This window comes from Equus caballus, chromosome 18, assembly GCF_041296265.1.
Source record: "Equus caballus isolate H_3958 breed thoroughbred chromosome 18, TB-T2T, whole genome shotgun sequence".
Classification (NCBI taxonomy): Eukaryota; Metazoa; Chordata; class Mammalia; order Perissodactyla; family Equidae; genus Equus; species Equus caballus.
This window is the reverse complement of record NC_091701.1, coordinates 13,984,284-14,009,617: the sequence shown is the minus strand read 5'-3', so window position 1 is coordinate 14,009,617 and position 25,334 is coordinate 13,984,284. Positions and strand designations below refer to the sequence as shown.

Here is a 25,334-nt window from a genome sequence, read left to right as displayed (position 1 = left end):
TCATAGCTTCCTCTGCCTGGAACATGAATGGTGGACAGGGGCAACTCCATCCTTCTTGCCTTAGCTTAACTGGCTCTTTCTCCCAGAGTACCACGTAGTTTTCCTTTCCAACACTTATCAAAGTTTTAATTTTACATTTTATTTGTAAGTATGTTTGACTAATGTCTGTCTATCGAAGTCTAAGTTTGCTGAAGGCAGGGATTGTGTCTATCTGGTCCATCCTTCTTCCCCCAGCCGCTATCCCGGCACACTGTAAGGGCCCACCTAGCATTCGATCAGTGGAAGAAGTTGATCAGTGGTGTTGACCGTTCTGCAGGGCACCAGTTTCCCAGAAAAATCCCCAGGGCCCTGGCTGGTGCCAGAGGGAGACAGAGCAGGTGAACTCAGGACTACATGCCCCACTCTGCCCAGAAGAGATCCATGTGGGTCTCATTTAGATGCTGGGTCTCCGCATAAGAGTTTATTTTGAAAATGAGCATTAGACTTGTAAAGTGTGTAAGATTAAGTTTAAAAAGCAAGAACATAGAGGAAAGGGGTGGATAACCAAGGGGCAGCTGGAGAGAATTTGGAGGATCAGAAAACTGTTTTGCATCTTGGTGGTGGCAGAGGTTACACGATTGTACACATTTGTCAAAACTCATCGAGTGTGCTGAATTTTACAGTGTGTTTTTTGGGGGGCTTTTGGTGAGGAAGATTAGTGCTGAGCTAACATCTGTGCCCATCTTCCTCTATTTTATATGTGGGACACCTGCCACAGCATGGCCTGATGAGCAATGTATGGGTCCCTGCCCGGGATCCAAACCTGCGAACTCCGGGCTGCTGAAGTGGAGCACATGAACTTAACCACTACGCTCCTAGGCTGGCCTCCAGTGTGTAATTTTTTGAAGCAAATGAAAGTAGGAAAGACTTGATTACCTTTGGAAGATATTTCCAGATTCTTAAGATTGAAGGAATTGCAGATCATAACCAAAAAATGTATGCCATGACCAAACACATACACAGCCACACACACACGCACACACACACACACACACACACAAACACACAAAGAGCTTAGGACCCTGGAATTAGATTTTCTGTAGACATCCAAATACAAGGCTAGCCTGAATACGAGGCACGCAGCCATTTTTCCCAATGAGGAGATCAAAATTTATTTCTGGCCTGCTTCAATATATCAACTATTAAAGCAGATTAAATTGCCCAATGACTATAAAATTTATTGTATTAAATTAGTTACAAACAAATATTTTAAATCACACATTATACAAAACAACATATTTATTTAGAAATATTGCTTTTTTTGACTCACACATTTTATAAAACAGCTTTCTTAGAACTCTTCACACACATTGCTGACAATAGAATGTCTGGTGTCACCAAAGGCATTTTTTGAGCCACGTAACAAAAAACACAGTTCTTCAAAACATATCATCTTCACTCACATAATAGTTGTTTAAGATAGAACATTTTGTGAATTCACATGACGTTGTCACTGGGACAATTTTATCAGTCTAGTAGTTGTATTCATGATTTCCATAAAGCAAGGCTTCTCAGCTGTGGCACTATTGACATTTGGCCTGGATAATTCTTTGTTGCAGAGGCTGTCCTGTGTGCTCCAGGATGTTTAGCAGCATCCTTAGCTCTATCCACTATGTACCAGGAGCATACACCATCCCATCAGTCATGACAATCAGAAACATCTCCAGAAATTTCCAAATATCCCCAGGAGGCAAAATCTACCCCCCCCCCGCCCACCCGCCACCCAGATAGGAACTACCACCATAGAGTAACCTCTTACTGTACTATTGTATTAATGATTTTTAAATTATTTATTTATAACCACCTCAGTATTTGGAATTTCAAGGTCAAATACCCAGAACCCATTACTAAACTTTTTAAAAATTCTTTTGCCTCATTTTTCACTGACTCTATTATTTAAAACTGCAATGCATTCAAAGTAGAATCAACCAAAGCATTTAAAGTATTTGCAGGGTTATGAGTCTTCCCCAAATAGACATTTGTTGTGTTTCCTGTGTAAGTATTCAAACATAAAAGAATTCTTGCTCTTTTGCTGGATAATGCTGGGGGAAACCTCACCTGAGATGCAGGCGTGTAGGATAACCCTGCCCAATCTCGCCTACTATACTCTCCCAAGTGAGCATCCAGCCTCCGCTTGAGTACTTTAAGTGACAGAGAGCTCACTCCCTCCCCTGGTAACTGATGAACAGTTGCTCCTTATAACAAGTTCAGATCTTCCTGCTCATAACTCCTAGATGTCAGGCCAAGTTCTGGACAAAGTCCGCTCCTTTGCAACAGGGCGACGAACACTTCAAATATCTCAAGACAGCAAATACCTTTTCAGTCTGTTTCCTTCCTTCCCAGGCTGAAGATCCCCTGGCTCCTTCAGCTGCTACTTATAAGACATGTTTTCTCAGTGTGATTTCATCCTAAGCCTTGTGAATGGCCTCTTAGAAAGTATGGCTTAGAATGAACCATGCGAGAGTCTGCACAAGACAGAGAAGGGGACTTTGATCATCTATGCTGTGGACACTTTTCAGGCTAGAACTGATAAGCCTCTTTAATAAAAGGGTCACACATTTTACAATATTTAGCTTGGGACTGCAAACATTCACATAAACTCTACATAAATAACTATTTCATCTTTCACTAAGTAAACTGAAGAATGATAATCAGTGCTATTCTGAACCTAACTTTGCCCAACAAGGAGATATGTTTTAGTAAGATGAAAGGGTCACAGGAGAAAGTGACCGTGTGATAGACAGCCTCTTCCTTCTATAAACAGAAAGAGAGAGGGACCGAGACAGAGAAAGAGAGAGCAAGAGATTAAGAAATGGAGAGAAAAATTCCAGCATCTCATTAGTATTTTTTTGTGTAGTCTTATTTAGGCTTCAACTAGTGGTCCACTGTGACTCTCAGATTCTTTACTTGTGCAACTGTGTAAAACCAATTCTGCACCACTGGTTTTTGAAGAAAAGTCACACTGTTGTGAGAATCAGATGCAACAATACTCCATATCCTTTAGCTACAGAGCATGAACAAAAATAAATAAATAAAGCTTTATTTCTGAGAAACCTTAGGGGAATGAATATCCAGGGCTTATTTCCCCTAACACTTTATCCCAGATAGTGCAGAATTATATGATTTGAGATTCAAAGCCATCCCATAAGAGGATTAGTAACACAGAGGAGCAAGTACAAAAAAAGTATATTTTATAATCATGCCCACCACTAAACTGAGTGAAGTCTGATGACTTAAATTTTCTATCTAGCCTTCTAATTCTCATTCCATCAAGAATTAAGACATTCAATAAACACAGATTAACTAATAGCCCTTGATAAGGATGCGTTGAAGAGGCTATTACAAGTCTTGGCAACACTGAAAAGTGGGCTATATGTGTGTTGGAAGACATATCCTCTCAACCATGATTTCTCCCTTTTGGGAAGTCAACCGGTGCCCTCCAGTTGCTTTCCCTGTGTGATGCAATGAAAACGGGCCTTCAGCAATAGCTCCTGAACTTGGAGCACTGCCAGCCTCCTTTGCCCTTGAAGGTTTACCTGGTCCATGGTCCAGCTCCCCCAAGCCTAGCTAAACACCTGGATGAAAGTCATGTTAATACAAGGCAACAGCGGATGACTCCTGGTTAACACACACATCCTTTTAGACTGATACCTGAACTCAAGGGAATGACTAATAGAGGTAGTTCAGGCAGGAGGGCATCCTAGGAAGCAGATGATTTGGAAATGTCCTCTACTTTACTCAAGGTAGATAACCCTCTGCTTTGTGATGGGAAGCCTAGGGCAAGGATTGTTTGTTTGCTCTTGATTGTGCGTGTGGTTTTTTTTAAACAATTCACAAGCCCTTTAGTTTAAGGATCTTATTACCTGAGTTATTTCTTCAAGTGTTCAAATTATCGACCACCTCATCTGAACCGGGAGATAAGCCTAATTCTCACATCAGCAGCAGCAGACAAGGGGCAGAGGCTTAGACTCACCTAATCTGACCATCAGAGTTTTAATTTCCTCCACCAAAGAGCAGAGAAGACAATGAAGCCATGAGCAACACGCATGCAGCCCGTAAACAGCTCCCTTTCCTGCTCCCAAGTGGAGATCCAATACCAATTTAGTCTTATCTGTCTAGAAAATCATTATTTGAAGACTTGAAAAGGTTAAGAGAGTTCCAGTTTTCACTTCTTCTACTTTCATCTGCAGCAAAAAGACAGGGAAGAATCTGACAAGCACGGGGCTAATTTGGTTCACTAAAGCGCCCACAGGGAAAATATTCAGATTGTCTCTACAAGGGTCAGATGGAAGCCATCATTCATGGCACACTCTGATAAAACATCAGCCTTCAAGATAAGATAGAGGTGGTGTATTCTGGATGGAGGGGAGTATATGATGTGAAAAGCCAGCTCAGTCTCTTGTTCAATTATACTAAGAGCAGGTCTTGAGCACCTACTGTGTGCTAACCATTGCAAGTCATGTCCCTCATGGGGCTTAAGCCTAGGGACAGTCAGATAAGTAAACCAAGGCTTATGGAATTGACTACATTTTAAAGTAGTAATAGTAGGGCCAATAAAACAGTAGTAGGGCTGGAGCAAGTGTACAAATATAGCAGATCGTATGGATAAAAGCATAAAACTTTGAAGCAGCAAAGCATTCAGAAAACCCCTTCCGCAGCTGGTACAGGAAGAAGAGTAGAACACCATTGAAAGACCTATGGAGAAAACGTATTGTGTAAACTTTGATCATAGACTTCTAATTGACAGGGCATTCAAGAAGTGGCCCCTCGGCCCGGTAGTGCAGTGGTTAAGTGTGCACGTTCCGCTTCGGTGGCCTGAGGTTCACTGTTTCGGATCCAGGGTGCAGACATGGCACCGCTTGGCACACCATGCTGTGGCAGGCATCCCACATATAAAGTAGAGGAAGATGGGTACGGATGTTAGCTCAGGGCCAGTCTTCCTCAGCAAAAAGAGAAGGATTGACAGGAGTTAGCTCAGGACTAATTTCCTCAAAAGAAAAAGCAGCCCCTGACCACCAAAGCTTAGGGTCCAATTTAAAAAGCTAATACATATGCAACAATTAGGATTAGATAAGGGATCATTGTATGGTACTGACTCTAAGCCCCCAAGCAGAGCTCAATGCAGGTCAGAAAAATCAGAGAAGAAAATCAGGAGTATAAATGCTAGGCCTTGAAGACTAAACATAAAAGGAAAGAAGAAGGAGAGAAGGCATGCAAGACAGAGGGGACAGCATGAGGAAAAACATATCGGTAGAAATAAGCAAGACGATCAGCAAATATGCATTGGGTTGCAACAAATGGCATGTGTTGGGAAATAGCAGACATTAATATTGTGGGGACCTAAAGTTAATAATCACAGGAGTAATATACAACAGGAATCCAGGTGCTGTATACTCAACTGGATGGTGAAGAGTTTTGAAATCTGCTCCTATCCCTTCCTTCCCTGTCTGACCCCGAAATATTCCATCTTCCTTCCTTTGTTCTCCAAGGTAAACATTTTGGTGATGGAGAAAATTCTCCACACATCATCTCAGAAAGAGGTCCCTTTGCAGGGGCTGGTTACAGCCTCTGAGATGAAAGTTATAGATTAGAGGAAAAACGAAGCCTCCACCCTCATCTCCCCCCATTTCATAGACAAGGAAGCAGAGGCCCAGAGAGAAACACTACTAAGCCAAGTCCATATCCCTATCGTTGATAGACAGGGGCATCGATTAAGGCCCTGAAAGTGCATGTGGTCAGCACCAGATTGAAAATACATAGAGAAAGAGGAGTGGAGAGCTTAAGTCTAAATGTTAGGAGAGAACATAAACTGACAGCCAGAGAACAAAGAGATGTGGTGGTGAGAGAACTAGGAAGAGAACTGGGGAAATGATAGGGGGTTGTATTAATCAACTCTCTTATTTTCTGCATCTTATGATGATTTGACATCTTAAAAACTTTGCTGGCCTGAAAAAGACTATCTCCCTACAAGGCTAACCAATTCCTAGAGATAATAAAGGGCCTTTTATATAAAACTAACCAATCCAGAGCACATACTTCAAACCACCTCCTCTATTTGGTTTGTGCACTCTAGGAGGCAGTGTTCTTCTGCCTAATCACTCCAGGGCCCATACCAGACAGTGAGGGACAGCCTCTCTGCCCCAAAGCACACCAGAACTACTCAAACTAGCCAGTCCTAAGCTATTTACCCTGCCCTGCCTTTCTGTTCCCATGGAAACCCCAAAGAAGGCTGTAGTCCAGGCTTTCCCCTCACTCCTGCTTCTGTTCCTGACCAACCTGGTGTTTCCCCATGTGGCCCTGAAAAGCATGACATGCCCCCTTTTCTTGGGAAATATAAATAATAAAAATTCTCTTTCAATGGCATTGGCCTCTCTGTGTCATCACTCTGTCACCTTTATAAAATAAGACTGGGGCACAGATCACGGGTCCAGATAACATTTTGTCTTGAAATGGAAATTTACCTCCAAAGCATCTCCTTTGGTACAAGATTACAGATAACCTCTTGGATCTGAACAGCCCAGCCAAAATGAAACAGAACAGTTTTATTATTTTCTGAGACTAACAATGTATTCTTAATCAATATATTGACTTTTAAATAGCTACATTAATAGAGCATTTAAAAAGAGAGCATAAGATATATATATATATATCTCTCTCATGATATCATATATACATATTCATACTTTTTTAAAGTTAAGCAAGTACAAAAAATCCAAAGGGGTAGCAGTTAAGCAAGTACAAAAAATCCAAAGGGGTAGCAGGCAGGCAGAAGAGTAATTCTCTGTTATTTATTAAACACAATGAATAAACCTCTGTGGAATAACTTCAGCTTCAAAGAAATCAAACGTGACAAATGGTAGATGCAGGAAGAATGCCCAGTGTCAGAAATACAAAGAGAAATGAACACACTTAGAGTTCTGAACACAAGCATGCTATCTCAAATGACTATGAAGTGGGTGGGTTCACAGGCACATTTGGAAGTGTTGCCTTAAGAAGGAGGAGGGACTCAGGTTCCTTAGGCAGAAGAATAAAGGCAGACAATGAGTGACTGTACAGAGACATCATGAAGTGGCACAGCAGACCACCAGTTGCTCTTCCTTGCTTCCTTAGACAAAGAACCTCTGACATTTTAGTTGGACAAATGACCAACCAGAGAAGATTTATTCTCCAGACTTAGCAACGCCATGGGACTACCTCATGAGTGAATTGTAAGGTGATGTGTTGCATGTGACTTCTGGGGTGTGTCCTTAAACAGAGGGACATGTTTGTCTTCTCTCCTTCCCACATCTCCCTTCCTGGAATGTGAATACGATAGTTAGATCTTAAGCAGCCATTGCAGATCATGAGGATAGAGGCGACACCCAAGGTACAGGTGAGCACCAAGATGGAAGGCATTTGAGTTCCTGAGGATCATGGAGCCAATGCAGAGCCCTGAATCTTCCCCTTCCTAACTATACACAAGAGAAAATGGACTTTATCCTGTTTGAGCCACTACCGTTTCAGGGGATGTTTCCTAACAAACAAGGGTAAGGAAGTTAATTATTTGAGAGAGCTCACCTTGAAGGACTTCTCTCCTCAGCAAAGCAGAAGGTAAGATTATAAACTGAGAGAAAAGATGAGGTGAGGGCAGAGTAGGTACAACAGAGGACATAACAGAAAATCGACAGAATGGAACTAAAAGGAGGCTAATGCAGAATTGAGGCCCCAGTTGAAAAAGGAAGGCATGCATGCTTATTAGACTCAGACAGTCACATCTCAGTTCCCTACAACAATGCACACCTGTAAATAGATACTGGAAAGAGAATGCAGACACTGGGGATTTGTATGTGGTTAGGAATTGTCAAAGCAGGCAAAATTCAAAGGGTAGAGAATTAGGAAAGTGTTTGGTGCCTGTAAAGGCAAAGATAACTGTGGGTTTCTAGATAAGAGAATCCAAAGATAGGAGGAAAGGGAATAGGGAAAAGGGAAGGTTCAGGGTCAAGATGAGGATAAAATCAGATTCAGAGGGAGACAAGGTGCTAGTAGGTGGTTGTTAAAGTCATGAGCTTTCATAGTCAGGCAGGACCTCAAGGGATCCCCTTAGAGGAGAACAGGGAGCAAAGGTCCTCAGGATGGGACACCTGCCCTCCTCATCCTCTTCAACCCAAGCAGATCTCTCTTTATAATTTTACACACATTTTAAATTTTGGAGTTCAGCATAAAATTTCATCCAGAAAGAGGGGTCTAATGCTAAAAGAAGGAGAAAGAGGAAAAGGTGAGAGAAGAAGTAGCAAAAGGAGGAGTAGTAGTAGTAATGGTGGTGGTGGTGGTGGTGGTAGTAATTTGGAACCCTCAAGGCCAAAGCAATTGTCTCCACTCGGTGCTATTCATGCAGCAGAGAGCAGCAAAGAAAGCCACGCTGGATGTGTCAGTCAGAGTGCTAGCAAGAAACAGATGACATACTCAAAAGGGGCGATTGAAAACTATTTTCAGAGGTGTGACCAGAGTTATGGCAAACCACAAGGATGCAGTGAAGCACTCCAAGGCTAGCAGCGGGGAGCCCCTGCCCCTCCCAGACCTCAAAAGGCAATTAGAGGGAACAGTTAAGTCAGGCAGTAGAAGGCTGCTAATGAGGGTTCTGGCCTTCAGTGAAGAAATACAGTCGCTGCTAGCCCATTGACCAGGAGGGAGGGAGCCAGAAGAATAAATTCCCTGGCTTCTCTCTCTTCCCACTCTCTTATCTCCTTCTGGTTTTGCCTGCTGGCCAAATCCAACAGAACAGAGAACAAGGGAGCCCAATCAAGGCAGTCCCTACCTGACATAGTCCCTCTATGTCAGGCTTCCAGGACATAGAGCAAGGTGCAAATGGTGGAAAGTGAATCCAGGAGGACAAATAGAGAATATCCAGCACAGATTTTGATTCCATCTACGAAAAATCCACTCTCCTTCATTCTCTGGGCAAGTGTGCTATGCTGACATTCCCTGGGAAGAATTCTCCATGTCTGATGCCTGAGCAGGTCAATAGAAACAAGGAGGTACAATTCTTCTGATTCCCCGAATACCCACTGTACTAGATATCTATTGCTGCATAACAAATTACCCTAAAACTTAGCAGCTAAAGGCAGCAAACATTTATTACCTCACAGTTTCTATGGGTCAGGAATTTGGGAGCAGCTTAGAGGGGTGGTTCCGGCTCAGAGTCTGTCATGAGGTTGCCATCAAGGTGTCATCCAGGGCTGCAGTTATCTGAGGGCATGACGAGGCTGGAGAATCTATTTCCAAAGTGGATTGTTCACATGGCTGTTGGCAATTGACCTCTCTCCATAGGGCTCCTTGAGTGTACTCACGACACGCATCAGCTGGCATCCCCCAGAGTGAGCAGTCCAAGAGAGAGAGAGAGACAGAGAGAGCAGGGAGAAAGCCACAACCCCGTTTATGACCTAATCTCTGGAGTCGTGTTCTATCACGATCACTCCTGCCTTATTCTAGTCTTTATAAGCAAGTCACCAAGTCTAGCCCACACTCTGGGGAAAGAAGGCAAGATGATGATTAGACTCTACCTCTTGAAAGGAGGAAAATTAAAGAATTTGCAGACATACTTTTAAACTGTGACACCCACATATACCTGTACCCATCAGCTTTAACGCTTTTAATTTTTAATTTTAATTTAAAGCTTTTAAGCTTTTAATACTATACTTGCACCTTCTGCTTCGAGAGAAAGAGGCACAATTCCACTGCAGCAGGCACCCTAGAGTTCACCCAGCAGGCTCCACAAAGAGACAGGGAACTCAAGGACTGTAAGGAAAAAAGCCAACTGCACAGTCCTGTTTCCTTACTGATTCAAAAAGTCGTAATAAAAGGTGTATTTTATTTCTGCTACATTCCTGTCTTAAAAAAAGAGAAAAAAGACATAAGTATGATAGCTAGACAGTAACATGTTGAAAATGATTCTACTAAAAAGTTCAGCTAACTTTTGAGTTGAAGCCAGCACAGCACATTGAACACTAAACGTTTAGGGTGATTTTTGTTGATTTGTTTCTATGATTGTCATAGAAGTTACGGGTAAGGGAGCAAAAGAGTTGGGTGTCAGAAGGAAAAAATAATATTTGGAAAACAAAATGTCAGAGCATTTTGTGGAATGAAGAGATTTAGATTTATTGATAAAGAGCAAAGTTTAAAACATTTCCTAATAGGAACATATTTGGTATTTGTTTTTAAACCTCATGTTATTTGCAGTTGTATCTGAAAGGTTGATAACATTTTCAAGCACTAAGAAATTGATTCTCACACATTTACTTACAGCTTCTGGTAGTTGATGAGTTTCTGGTAAATACAATGTCTGTCTTTTCTCCAACTTTTACACATTCATTTGCCAGTCTGAGATAAAGATAATCACAGGCTTCCTTCTTTCTTTGTGACAGATGTATAAAACAGAAGTCATGCAAACATAACGATGCAATCTACACATTTGTCAGTGTCTGTGTTCCTTCCATATGCTCATGCATTGCCTGGTGTCATGCGTAAACACTTCTGATCACACTCACATAGAATCCCAATTTTGTTACAGTGTGATCACAACACCTGAGAGACCTTGAAAGGACATTTCCAACACATCCCCTCTGGGATAATAATCCTATTCCCATACATAAGTTATTGTTAAAAACCTAAAAAGAAACAAAGCCTCCAACTTCTTTAGTAAAACTCTTTTTTAAAAAAAAAAAAATCTACACAGCAAGATTCTTATTTTTGATATCTTAGAATCTGTTTCCAGGAATGCTGGCGTCTGCCCTTTCAGCTTCAGTAAATGCTTTCATAATATGAATAGACATACTCTAATTCGTTTTTGTGGTCCATTTAGATTTCTGCATGTCAGATTTTATTAAAGTAGAGCCCCCTTATAGTTTGCTATATCCAGCTCTCATGCCAAGAGTGTCCAAAAGCTGGTGGACAATTCTTTGACACCGGACTCAGAAGTCATAAGTGCCAACTTCATCTTTCATCACAACTGCCTCCTTGATGACAAGAAGGTCATTTTGGACCTCTATGTCTCCCTGTCTTTCATTGTAACAAAGAAACGAGAAGGAGAATCTTTAATTTCTTCTTGACGGATGTCTAAGCAAAGACAGTTAAAAGTAGGCTCAAACTAACTCTTTTGTGCACACCAAAATTAGCTCTTTCTGTGCACATCCTCTCTTCCCCACTTCTGCAGTGTACTTTCAACAGCTAGCACCTGTATGTCTTCTTTGGGGCTGCCCACAGCCTGCCAGGGAGTCAGTTCTGAGGAGTTTACATTCCACTCCCCAACAAGGCAACAATTAACCAATAACTATTAAGCCAGGGAGAGGGAAGCCTAACTCCTTTGCTCCAGATGAGAAAATACCGAGGTATAACTTACCACCCAGAGTCCCGGGGATCTTGCTGAAGATTTGACCCAAGGCCAAGTGATGCTTTGGCTTCCTCCCCTTCCCTGTCCTGCTTCCTCATTCTCTCCCTGGTCTCCCATCGTAGCCATTCTTGAATAAAACCCTTGCATGTGAATTCTCATCTCTGAGTCTGTTTCTGGGGAACTCAACCTAAGACATAGCCAAATCCAGAAAAGCAATCATACTAAAAATACACTCAAGTGGAATTATATCTAGTAGGTACCACCAAGAGATTCCAAGTTAAGGCAAGACTCTTTGCCCTTGAAGTGTAAAAGGGGATGATAGGAGAAATAATTTAATATTTGCTGAATTACCAGGGATCGTATGAAGACCTCTTGAACCTCTTGATGTCTCACCTCTGCCAGCAACATCCAGATGACTGAAATGAGAGAAGAGCATTCATTCGATATTTGTACTGGTCAGGATGAATAAGGTTATGCTACACTTACAAGCAAGCCCCAGTGTCAGTGGCTAACAACAGAAAAGGTTTATTTCTCCCTTACGCTACACATGACCAACACGGATCATCGAGGGGCTCTGTTATTAAGGTCACTTGGACACCCAGGCTGAGAAAAGCACCATCTTGGCAGTTATATCCACATTCACCACTGCAGGGAAAAGAGTACATGGTGAAGAATACACTGGCCCTCAAAGCTTCTGCCTATAAATGACACACATAACTTCCGCTCGCATTTCATGGGCTAAGACAAATCATTTTGTCCATGATTAACAGAAAGTAACAGGGAATTGAATTCTACTATGTACTTGAAAGAGTAAGATCCAAATATCTGTGAACAGCTTTCATGATTTCCACAATAGTCTCCTGCATATCAACCAGCCTGACCCTGAGAAACTAGGTGTTGCCCACTTCTAAAAAGCAAGACAAACACATTTAATGACTTCGAGCTATCAGAGTTTCTATGAGATTTATTTATTCAACAAATATCTATTAATATCTTCTCTAAACAAGGGACTATGCTGAGGCCTGGGAGGCAGTATAATATTATGGCACTGGCCATATGCTCTGGAAACAGAGGATCTGTGTTCAGATCCCAGATCTGTGATTTACCAGCAGCACAAACTCAAGCAAATTACCTTTCTGACTCAATTTCATTCTCTGACAAATGGGGACAATAATAGAATGTTTCTTATAGAATTGACGAGAAGATGAGAAGTGATAATGCATGCAAGTACCCAATAAATATAAACAATTATCTTCATAATTATTCGAAAGATAAATGAGACGTGGTACCCGCCCTTGAGAAGCTCATCCCAAGTTACAAGATACAGCAATGTTTAGAAGATATTTACTGAGGACCTATACGTGCAGGGCTGAACTGGGCACTGGGATATAAGCATAAATAACACCCTGCCCTTGCCCTTTAAAAGTAGCCAGTTTGGTGGGTGAGACAGAAACATAAACGGACCCTTTCAATATTCTTAGAGTGACAAGATGGAGTCTATGGGAATGCAAAGAAGAAAAGTATAGCTAAATTAAAGGTAAATAGACAGCTATTTGAAGGAGACTTTTTCCTGAAGTGCATTTTAAATGTGCAAAATCAGTTATGCTTTAACTCAAGGTTAGTAAAGAAAGCTTTCAACCTCTAGGTCTCCCAAAATGCCTTGCTGCCGTTGTTGGTGTTAGGCAGGTGTAGCTGACGGCAGGAGCAGCTCCCAGCCACGCTGCTCCCGTCCTTGATTCAGACTCTCAGATGTTCTATTCAACAGCGCTCAGTCAAAACCGGAGAATATACAGAAAGGGCAGCCATCCACGAAGGCAACCCTCGTCTGCCTAGATGAAATACTTGATTCTCCTCACAAAGTGAATTGTAATAAACAGAAGAAATGTCACAAAATAGCCATGGCCTTCTTGTCGCAGGAGTTCTGTGAGCAATTCCACACAGATCTATAACACTGTTTAAGCCATGCTGAGGGAGAGATTTTTTTTTAATTCTTTTCCATGCTTCATCTGCTCTCAGGAACACGAAACCTCTGACTGCTTAAAACTAAATATTGGCACCTTTTGGTTCTCTATGTTTCTTATCTCTTAATCCAGCAAGATGAACTAAAGTTTTCCCAATGACAATAGTCAGACACAGTGAGAATAAGATCAACAGACCAGACACCTCAGAGAGAAATAAGGCATACTTTTCCGTATTTAAAAGAGAATACACATATAATATAAACATAAAACCAGAAAGCCCTGTTTTTATTTACAATCCACTTGAAAAAGACGGTTTCTATGGCAGCAGAAAACGTGAGGGTTTTTTCAAAGGGACTATTGAATTTACAAAGATTCACTCACCTCATTAGAAGTCTTTCCTCTTCTTTGATGATATGTCAGAGCTGATGAATTTTGGGTGATTTATGCTGCAATGCTCGTTCTACAACGTTCAAGAAGATACATGGAAGAGCTTTCATTTTCTTCTCTAAAACTGGGTTTCTTAGGAGGAGATCGCCCGTGGGTTTGTAGGCATCCATATGGAAAAGAAGGAACAACAGTTAATTAATTCCATGAGAAGAAACAGCGGGCGTGTGAGAGTGAGAGAGAGGGAGGCAGCAATCCGCCATTGATCTTGTGAAAGGGCATAGTTTAAGAGTTCCAATCAGGAGACCTGCTGATATGCTGATAAAACAAACCACTGCACAATTGATAATTATTCCTGTAGTCAAAAGAGGAAACATTTAATCTATCTTTGCATTACATGTGATTGTAGCTGGTGGACACAGCATTCATCAGAGGCTAGAAATGCTCACTACTCTCAGACATGTGGGCCAGGCTCTGTTTCAGGGAACAGGTGGAAATAGTGATCAAGGGCCCACTAGTTGAGGAATTGCACCCTAGGGGTGTTTGAGCACTGGTGGCATGGTCTCCAGTGTAGGGAAAAGGCAGCTTTGAGGGGGTGGGAGAGGATGCAAATATGAAAGAAAGGAAAGAACATTCCCCCCAAAATAAATAGCAATGGCAAAAGAATGTAGAGGAGGCTGATCTATGCTATTGCCAGGCCTGACCTCTCTCCCAAGGAACACCCACATGCCCAACTGCCTGCCAGATGTCTCCATTTAGATGTCCCTCCAGCAACTCAAGCTCACTGCCAAACAGAACTCTTCAGTCCTCATGCAGCACCAGCTTCTTTTCTGGCACATACAGCTCAAAAACTGGCACCACCAGCCCCATGGCCAACAGAGCCAGAAACTCTGAAGTCGTCCCAGACTCTGCCCTCTGCCCTTTCCCTACCCCTCACCAGGTCCCATGCTCTGCACTCTCCAGTGGGTCACAGCCTCCATTTCCATGGTCCTGCCTTGGGGGGGGGGCCCTTGCCTTACTCCCTGCTCAGTGTCTTCCTCTTCCATCTATTTCCACACTGTTGCCACGGTGTTCTTTCTACGTGCAAATGCAGCCACATTTCAGGTCACACTCTTACTTAAAATCCTCAATGGAAACCATAGCTTTTGGAATGGTCTAAAAGCTTGAACTTAGCGATCAACACTTGTCATGATCCAGTCCCTGCCTGGCTCTCTAGCCTCACTTCTTAGCAACTACCTCTGTCTCTCTCTACAAGCATCATCCCCTCTCCACAGTGGCTGCTTAACATTGCCCTGAACATGCTCTGCTGTTTCACAGTAGCTGCTTTTGTAGAAGCCAATGTAACTGCCAGTGTCTGACCAGGTTGTGCTCAGCTGTAGGGGGTGGGGTGAGCTGTCTCAGCATCAAGCATGTTTACATGACACCCACTGAGAGAACTAAGAAGTGGAGTCATTGGGCCTCTATGAACAATGGCCATACACACATGGTTTTCTTCAGCTACTGCTCCTCTGGCACCTGTCATATTTCACTTTGTAATAGTGAACTGAATTGAGTGAGAGGCCATCAAATATCCTTCCTAACAGAACAGCCGGGTGTCTAACATTTACAGAGTGCCTACGAGCTGGGAGTTCAGTTCCAATCTCATTTCAGCCTCACAGCTACTCTGTGGGTGAGTGTTCTTATCCCCATTCCTTGGATGAGAAAAGTGCTCTAAAATAGGAGAGGAAGCAATATTGGTCCCTTCTCCCTGGGGACATGCTCATCGTGTCCCAAGAGAGAAATCCAACTCCAGACCAAGTCTTCCTGCTTGCCTTCTCTTTCCTCAAATTTAAAAGTTACAAAGATTTGGCCTCTGGTACAGTCCAGTCCTGTCTAGGGTAAAATAATCAGAGCTTGGTGAAAGCCACCAAAAAGGAGAGCCATCCAGAATTTCCCATTCCAACCAAGGAAGCTGCAGTGGCAAAGAAAAAAAGCTCTTCCACCTTTGACAGAGGAATTTCAATATGCAAACACGAACACACACAGTTTCTTTGCAGACTTATCTAAATAGAAAAATACTGGAAATAACCTAGATGTGTACCAATAGACAACTTATTAAACCAGCTGCTAAAAAAAAGAGAATGAGCTATAATTGATAAGGAAGCACATTCAAGATATATTTTTAAGCAGACGGAGAAAAAAGGCAAGTTGCAGAAGAATAAGTATATAGTATGCTACTTTTGAGTAAAAAGAGGAAGAAAAATAAGAACATATGTTGGTATTTGTTTGTACAAGCATAAAAAACTAATAGTGGACACTGTGAGAGATTGGGATGAGAACTGGGCGTTCTAGGGACAGGAGTAAGAGGTTACTTTCTCTTTATCCCTTTTAAAATATTTTAAACCATGGAAATGTATTATCTATTCAAAAATTAAATTAAAAAGAAAAATCTTTCCCATTTGTACACAGAACCCACTGTGTTTCATTTTGGGAGGGAACATCACGTTCTTCTCTAACAAGATCTTCCCACTCCCACCTCGTGAAGGATGCTAAACAGACTAACCTTGAACTTAAAAGTTGCCCTGCGTTGCAACACAAGTACCCCTTAGAGGCATAGTTCTCTTGTATTTTGCACAGTGCTTTGATTTCAAGCATTGGAATGTAACTCTGGGTAACCCAAGAGAAATCAGTCTAATAATTGGTAGGGCACAATCAAGAAAAAACTTTCTTTTCCTCTCACTGATGCCCACAACCATCCTCCATCAGGGCTCTCTTCCTCGCCCCTGGCAACAACTTGGGCAGATCAGATCCTATAGCTTTTCTGTCTTTTTCCAGTATTAATGAACAGTGTCATTTTCAGGCATAAACCATCCAGTCCAATTCGCTAGCATCAAGACTTTAATCTCTCCTTCCTATTCAAGCTCCTGCCCTCCCCAACAGATCAGGGCAGACCCACAAATTTATAGACAGCAGTGGACGTGCGCTTAGGTGAGTACACTCTGGTCTTCCCCCTGTCTCCCACCTTCTTCCAAACTCTTCTTCCCCACCACTGCTCTGCTTCTAGTTCTCTAGGTAAGCACAGCAAGGAAGGACAAAAAGTATAAGGAACAAAGGTCTGTGTGGCACATATCCACATGTGGCTGTCCTCTGTGGGTGCCCTGATGGCCACCTCACAGGTACCCCCATACATCACAATCCCATAACACAGGCGATTCCTACCACCTGAGCTCTTGGGCAGCCTCTCAGTTTCTATTCCAACCAGACTCCCCACAAGGCTTGATTTTGCTGGCATCCCTTTGAGGCAGAGGGACTCCAGGATGGCTTTAGCCTGGCTACCCTTCATAAGGTCCAAAAGGACCCCTGGAACCATGACATTGCCCCACTGTACCGCTCTCTCCTTACCCTGCTGTCAGTGCATCTCCACCCGAAAATCCTAAGGGACACCTCAGGTTCTCCTGGGGACACTTCCGTGTCCTTACTCTAGTAGTGGCAAGGACAGGGCTTAGGGCATCTTGTATTCTGGAGAGTTTTCTTAAAGCCCTCCTCCCATGAATTGTAGGAAGGGATGGAGTGGGTGGGGAGCCCATATCCACAAATGCTCATGATCCACAAAGCCCTCCTTCCCCTAAACTATATTTTTCTCAAAAAATGATGTCATTAGGACTTCCCCATGCTGCAACTCCCAGTGAATTAATTAGTCTGGGCATCGAGCAATTACAGTGCTGACACCAAAAAAGAGCAAAAAACAGACATTATGTGGCTCTTGGTGAAAGAACACACCATCATCTAGAGTCTTGCCAAAGGGATCAAAGCTGAATCCAATTAAGTTTCTGGGTCCAGCCGCCAATTTGCAGGAAATCAGGGGACAGAGGAACATGTTGAACTGTGGCTTGAATGTGCAATCAGCAAAATCAGACTGTGGGAAGCTCTAAAGGTCAAACAGCCCGATAGATAAATTTTAGGGGAAAAAAAGGGATGAAGAGGAAACCTGTGAATTAAAAGAGATTTAAAAGACCTATCAGATTGTTTCCAATGGGCAAGGCCAAACTATAGTGTCTGGAGATGCACACTTAACTGATAAAACCATAAAAAATGAAAGACCTGATCACTCTAAAGTTAGGCTGTTTATAGAGAAAGGAGCCTGCATTTGGAATAGGACATATGGAGGACTTCTGGGGTGGCCAGTGAAGTTCTATTTCTTGACCTGGATGGTGGTTAAAAGGGCGTTTGCCTTACAATAGTTCATTAAACTAAAAGTTTTGGGTTTCTGGGTCTGTGTTTTATTTATTTACATTTATTAACCAAAAAAAGGTGCAAGAAAAAGGAGAAAAGAAAAGAAATATAGGAAACAAATCTGAAAAAAAAGTCCCCTCCCTTTTGTGGTAGGCAGAATAATGGCCCCTCAAAGTTGGTCACATCTTACCACATCTTAATTCCCAGAACCTATGAATATGTTACGTTACGTGGCAAAAGAGACATGGCAAATGTGATTAAGTTATGGATCTTGCCATGGAGAGATTATCTTTGATTATCTGAGTGGACCTATATAATCACAGAGTCCTTATAAGTGAAAGTAGGAGGGAGCAAAGCCAGAGTCCTATGTGACGTGATGACAAAAGCAGAGGTTGGAGTGATGCGGTTGCTGGCTTTGGAGACGGAAGGAAGCCTGAACCAAGGAATGTGGGCAGAATGTAGAGGCTGGAAGAGGGAAGGAAAGGGACTCCCTCTTAGAGCCAAAAGAAGGAACGCAGCCCTCCTGACACCTTGACTTTGGCCCAGTGAGACCCATTGTGGACTTCTGACCTCCAGCACCATAACATAATAAATGTGTGTTGTCATAAGCTATCAAGTTTGTGATAATTTGGTACAGCAGCAACAGGAAACCAACGTAGCCTTTCTTACCAAGGCAAGAGGTAATGGAAGGGCTCAAGTTCACAAAACTAGTTTGGCTTTGAGGAGTGTGTGTCAAATACTGTTCTCAGCTTTGCCTTCAGACAAAACTCTCAGGTAAAAGGAAAATCTCATTAAAATTCTGTTCTATTAGGAAAAAGGAAGTTCTTCGAAGGACAGCATCAGGAAGCTCAGAAAGTTAATGAACCACTATAAATCCAGGCTCGGTTACAGAGAGAACAAAGAAAGCTACAGAACTCCAAAAAGCAGGAACAGTCCACTCACCGTGGGGCCCCTGAGGTGAATTTATCTTACCTACTAAGTCTCAATTGGAGAGGAACAATTCCAGCCCTCTGTCACCTTGGTGGAAGCCAGGCACCTGAATTTAGTGTTGCACCAAGCCCCAACAGAAGGAGGAATGGCAGTTGAATGCTGGGTGGCAAATGTTTACTACCATTTCCTTATTAACATCTTTTGTAAATTTGTTAATGAGCTCCTTCCCAAAGCAACGATAGTGGAGACCAGTTCTCTCTACTGAAAATGAGGCACAGAGCAGGCAAAGGCGTGCGATCCAGCCAAGGCATTTCTCAGGAAAGGAGCACTGAGTAAGTCAGGCAGGTGAGGAGGATGGAGGCCTCAGAAGAGAGACAGATGAGGGAAGAGTGAGGGTACCAGCAGCAGGAGAAGGATGGACGGGAGTCTTGAAGGAACCTTGAAGGCAAGACCCCCACCCTCTCCTGCCCACTCAGGGCTAGTCTGGGGAGAACTCATACCCTATAGCTTGGCTCTGCGACAAATCAAACAATGTAGGTTTCTGACCAGGAAAAAAAAGAAGCAACCTCCTTAATTTGTTAATTATATAATAAAATGAAAACATATGTGGCTGCTTCTCTCTCCTCAGTAGGGCTATCACCTTTACACTGTCTCCTGCGAGTTTCCACTCCGAGTCCTTCGCATTACCATCTAGAAAAACCAAATGATGTATTTTAACACTGCTGTAGGTGCAGTTTGACCTTTAAATCACATTATTTAAATATTAATGACATAGCAGGAAAGCAGCCTACTGACAGGTGTTGTACAAGTCAGACCAAATAGGATACTAAATCTGCGAGCGCCTTTGAAACTCCCATTAGAGATAATGAGGTATGGGCCTGTATTCCCACACATTGTCCAGCACTGGTTCACTCCACATCCAGTCAGAATAAATTAACGGAACATTGTGTTTGAAGGGAGGGAAATCATTCTTCCTTCAAGATGCCATTTAATGACTTCTGCAGCTCCACATGAGGATGTCAGGAAAGGGCCAATTTGTTTCTCAGCCTTGGAAGTGAGTGCCACGTTCATGCAAGGGCTGGATTCCACACTGCTGGATGAGAGCAGCAGACTTGCTTCCCAAAAGGCCTCAAACAGACCCTCCTTTCTGCCCACGTCCTCCTCCCAGCTGGCTTGACGGTATCACGTACTCCCGGGTCACTGTATAGGTTTCTCGGATCCTTTCATTGGAAACTGCGACATCACAGGCTGCAAGGACTTACCCTCCTAAGGCACCCAATGCACTGAGAGCACCTCAGTTCTCTTCCCTTATACCCCAGGCCAGGGTTTCCTCAACCTTGGCACAATTGTCATTTGGAGCTGGATAATTCTTTGTTGTGAGGGGCAGTCCTGTGCATTGTAGGATGTTTAGCAGCAATCTTGGCCTCTACCGACTAGATAGCAAGAGCAATTCCCCAGCTGTAATACCCAAAAATGTCTCTAGACACTGTCAAATGTCCCCAAGAGAGGGGAAAAATGCCCCTGGTTGAGAACCACTGGCCCACGCAAATATATTAATTATATACTTCAGTGTCCTCATGTTGCTCCTCAGCTCCTCAAAGCCATCACTTCAGAATCCAACAGCCTGGATAATGCACCTGCTGATTAAAGGTGACATATTCTTCATGGTGCTCTAGACCAGAAAAGGGAATCAAAGTTGCAATGGAATATAAGAGACGAGGAGGATGACTCTGAGTCAACCACCTTCGATTGAAATAAGAGAAGTCCATGAATTCTAGGGGCATTCTTTCTCTAATCATGCTTGATCTGACATACTGCAGTTTTAACGCCCACTTAAAATTGAGCCCAACTCTACTTATTCTAGAAACAATATTAATAATTTATTAATAATAAATAAGACACCATGCAATGAGCCATGGTACAATCTGTCTGTCATAGTTGATTCGGTTTGAGTTAGATATCTTTTTATATTTTTTTTAACATTTGTAACTGTGCTAAGATAACAATATTACTCAAAATAACCCAGAAAACCATGCAATGGCCCCATCCTTCAGAATTGTGCATCCTGAGAATTTTAGGCTACAGGGAACTGAGGAACTGCTGAGAAAAGCCCTGAATGGAGACAGCAGCACCAGTCAATGAGCCAACCAGTGACTAAGAACTTGACCACCCACTTGGACACTGTGATGCCTGCAGATAGGCATTTTTCCATTGACACTGTTTTTGGTGTGTTTCTGAAGATCTGCTCATGGCTACAGCAAGATAAATAACTTTCAAGTTGGGACTTGCCCAGTGGCATAGTGGTAAATTCACATGCTCCTCTCAGGCAGCCCAGGGCTTGCAGGTTCAGATCCCAGAAGCGGACCTACACACTACTCATCAAGCCAGGCTATGGTGGCATCCCACATACAAAAAATAGAGGAATATTGGCACAGGTGTTAGCTCAGGGAAAATCTTACTGAAGCAAAAAGCAGAAGATTGGTGACAGATGTTAGCTCAGGGCCAATCTTCCTCACCAAAAAAATAATAATAATAATAACATGCAAGTTTATGATTAGGGTCCGGTTTACAATTTTGGCTAACCACAAGTTGATTTTATGCCAGAAATCATTTCATCAAACCACTCGTACCCTTGATAAAGGAAAATGTGTATGAATCTCTCAGAGCATGTTGAAATAAACATATTTCAAACATAACAATGGGACCTTTGGTCAATGAGTATGTTTGCAGGCTGCTTCCCACAATCTAAACCTCAGCCTAGGTTGGTGGTTCTCAAAGTGTGGTCCCCAGACCAGCAGCACCAGCAGCAACTGGGATCTCATTAGAAATGAAGATTCTCAGGCCCCACCCCAGACCTACTGAATCAGAGACTCTGAGCAGAGCCCAGAAATCTGTTTAACCTTGCCTAGGCCACTAGGTAATGCTGATGCAGCTGAAGTTTGAGACCCACTGACCTAGAAAATGAGTTTCATTGAGAAGTTAAACCAAACCCCAACTCATGAAGTTCCTACTACCAAACTCAACCCAGTGCTCTTTGCGTGTAGTATTACTCACATTGTTAACACTGACAATATTGTTTGTAGGCGGATTAGAGAAAGAACAATGCATCATCAACAAAATCCTTGTCTCTCTTTCTCCCTTGAAAGTCAAGAACTACATCACAATCTGGCTGACACCCACCAAGTTTAAGAAATTCAGAATTCTGAGCCTCTTGGCACCTTTCTCTCTATCCCTCATACATACGCATTATTAGAGAACATATGGTGTTTAATCAAAAGATAACATTACATTGGTAATGTTCACGAGCACTGGCAAATATTTTACTTACAAGCTGCCATAGTTAATTATCTGGAAAAATATAAATGTTCACATTTGGCCAAATTCCCTGTACGTCCTCCCTCTGCATCTCTTCTGCAAACAGCAGCCCCAGCCGGATGTCCCATTGCTGATCCACACAAAGCTCTTGAAATACAGACTTTACTGGTGAAAAAAAGTCTGTTTCTGGTTGGCAATACGTCTCTGTGAACTAATATGGGAAATAACTCACGAGCATGTGGGAGAGGCTGAGGGATCCTGAAGGAGAGAGGTTGAGAGAACACGGGCTGGCGTCGAGTGTAAACAACCCGGAAGGGAGCAGAGGTTCAGCACAGACGGGCTCTGCAGTCAGGCTGATGGGGTCCAATCGCAGCCCTGCCCCTCAAGCCCTCTCCTTGTAAAACGGGGATAAGGGCTCCTCGTAGAGTTGTTGAGGATTATATAAGATAATCCAAGTAAAGCTCTTAGTTTAGAGCCTGGCATATAATAAGTGCTTAGTACATTTTAGCTATTTCATTACAGTTTCATTATTGTGCGAAAAATCATTTCTGAAGTAGCCAAAGTGATCCGTAAAGAGCTGAGGTGAGCTCTCGTGACTCTGGTCATCCCCTGTGCTGGCACAGAATACGTGCCTGCTCTCTCACTCCCTGTCTCTCAGTATTTTGAGCACTTACTATGTTGCCTGGCACTGTTCCAAGAGCTTGATGTGATTTTGATTATTTAATTCTCACGATAATTATACAGTAGTCCCTCCTTATCCACGGTTTTCCTTTCACAGATTTCTGTTACTCGTGGTCAACCACAGTTCGAAAATATTAAATGGAAAATTCTAGAAATAAACAATTCGTAAGTTTTAAATTGCACTTGTTCTGAGTAGCGTGATGAAATCTCATGCATTCCCTCCTGCTCCATCTTACTCAGGATGTGAATCATCCCTTTGTCCAGCGGATCCACACTGTATATGCTACTGCTTGTTAGTCTCTGTCATCAGATCAACTGTTGTGGTATTGCAGGGCTTGTGTTCAAGTCACCACTATTTTACTTAATAAGAGCCCTAAAGCTCAAGAGTAGTGATGCCGGCAATTCGGATTTGCCAAAGAGAATCCTTAAAGTGCTTCCTCTAAGTGAAAAAGTGAAAGTTCTTGACTTAATAAGGAATGAGAAAAATCATATGCTGAGGTTGCTAAGATCTACAGTGATTTTATTACAGTGTATTGTTATAATTGTTCTGTTTTATTATCAATTATTGTGTAAATCTCTTACTGTGCCTAATTTATAAACTAAACTTTATCATAGGTATGTATGTATAGGAAAAAACATAGCATATGTAGGGTTCCGTACTATCTGCGGTTTCAGGCATCCACTGCGGGTCTTGGAATGTTTTCCCTGTGGATAAAGGGGGTAACTGCTGTATTGTTAAAATGAGGTACAGAAGTTAAGCAACTTAACCAAGTTACATAGCTGGTAAGGACTTAAACCTAGACAATTTGTCACCAGAGAATCCACACCTAACAGCTATGCTACACTGCCTCTTTATAAATATTGAAATATTAACTTAGCAAATATTTTTTGATTAGATGAATGAACTCTTAAAATGCAAATACACCTGAGAAAGGTAAAATCAGCAATTAACACCTTAGGAAAAAAACCTTAGCACTAACCCCTCAGCACTATGGGCTTGCAAGACAGAAAAGATAGTCCAAGATGGTTGGGTGGTGATCCAGGCAAATTTTATTGTGTTTAAAGGGGGCAGTGTGAAGTAGAGAGCTCTTGGGTGCACTAGAAGAGACAAGGACTTAGGAAGCAGACTGAGCTGAACAACTTACTTAAAGTCTCTGAGCCTCAGCTTCCTCTTTTGTAAATTATATTTAAGGATATCTACCTCATGGGCTTGCAGCGAATATCAAATGTAAAGACTTTACAGTGTCTGGAACACAGTAGCCACTCAATTAATGCTGGTCCCCCAAAAAAGTGTTCTTTCCAAAATAGGTTACCTTGGATGTGGTGCCACAGTGGTGATTAGGGACATCAAGAAGACACGAGTGTCCACCTCCAACATCGGGGTAATAACAGCTGAGAAGTGAGTAAGGATATCAAAACTGTGCTTTGCTCAGGTCCAGCCTCTTGGAGCAATTCATAACCTGGATTAATGCACTCCAAGGCCTAAATTCATGACAGAAGTGAATCTCACTTTCTCAAAACCACCTGGAAGAAAGGACGCTTTTTGAAAAGTAAAGAACTGGTTGATGTTATTTAGGGATGAATGACTGGAGCTGGAAGAATTGTTTTCAAGCCTTCCATAGAGACCAGACATAACTCTTTAGCAGTAAAGATTGTCGCTAGGAGTATCTCCATAGTAAACCATGAAAATATATGTCAAGATAGTGGTTTGTTCGTATCCTAGTGTAATGCATAGCAGGCCCAGGCAGAAATAAGTCTTAACATAGAATCTCATAGGAAGATTGCTTATCTGCACTCTAGACACCAAGATCATGACTATAAAAAATCAGGTGAAGACCACCTAATCAAGGCACCTAGAGGTAGCCTCATATATAACGCTTAGAGATCTTCATTGATAAATAATATTACAAAGACCACAAAAGATTTTGTTAAATGGCTGGCCCAATACTCTACAGTGAAAACAAATACAATTTACTATACACATGAATATCTAACAAATCACAGAAAGGAATGGGTTCAGATATCCATCTCCATTTCATTCTTACCAAGAAATAGTAATGATTCTGGGATACAGTAGTCACTCAATAAATATTTGTCAAATATTTAACAAAACCAATGTGGCTAAAGGAATAATTCTGATCTGGACTATATTCTTCTCCCAGGTCCTCAGGATCATTTTGTGGATCCCACATTGACCCCCCTACGCCCACTGTGTAGAGGTTGACTTCTTGCTCTAGATCCTTTGTGAAGAATCATGAGACACTCAGAATTAGTTCAAAATGAACAACTCACACATCTGCAAACGTTTGGCACCCTCCCTTGCTTGTTTGATAATCTGAGGAATGGCTGTACAATATTATAGCTCTCTGTCCTTCTAAACTATGTGATCTTCTTTCTCCTTAGAAGCTGCATTTTGTCTGAATAGTGAGCTTCTCTTCAGGCTGTGG

The 25,334-nt window shown here is 42.3% G+C and overlaps 1 long non-coding RNA gene across 3 annotated transcripts in view; it reads right to left on the bottom strand.

Annotated features, from left to right (window-relative positions):
- The window catches only part of LOC138918629 (uncharacterized), a 97,062-nt gene that overhangs the window by 23,188 nt on the left and 48,540 nt on the right, over positions 1-25,334 (bottom strand). Inside the window, exons 2-3 of one of the 3 annotated variants that reach the window (XR_011428181.1) lie at positions 13,747-13,884; positions 9,158-11,820 (exon numbers count right to left, since the gene is read on the bottom strand). This is a non-coding gene — a long non-coding RNA (uncharacterized lncRNA). Of the gene's footprint in view, positions 1-9,157; positions 11,821-13,746; positions 13,942-25,334 lie in introns of those variants that run through there. The other 2 variants (XR_011428180.1, XR_011428179.1) reach the window with 2 other exon arrangements.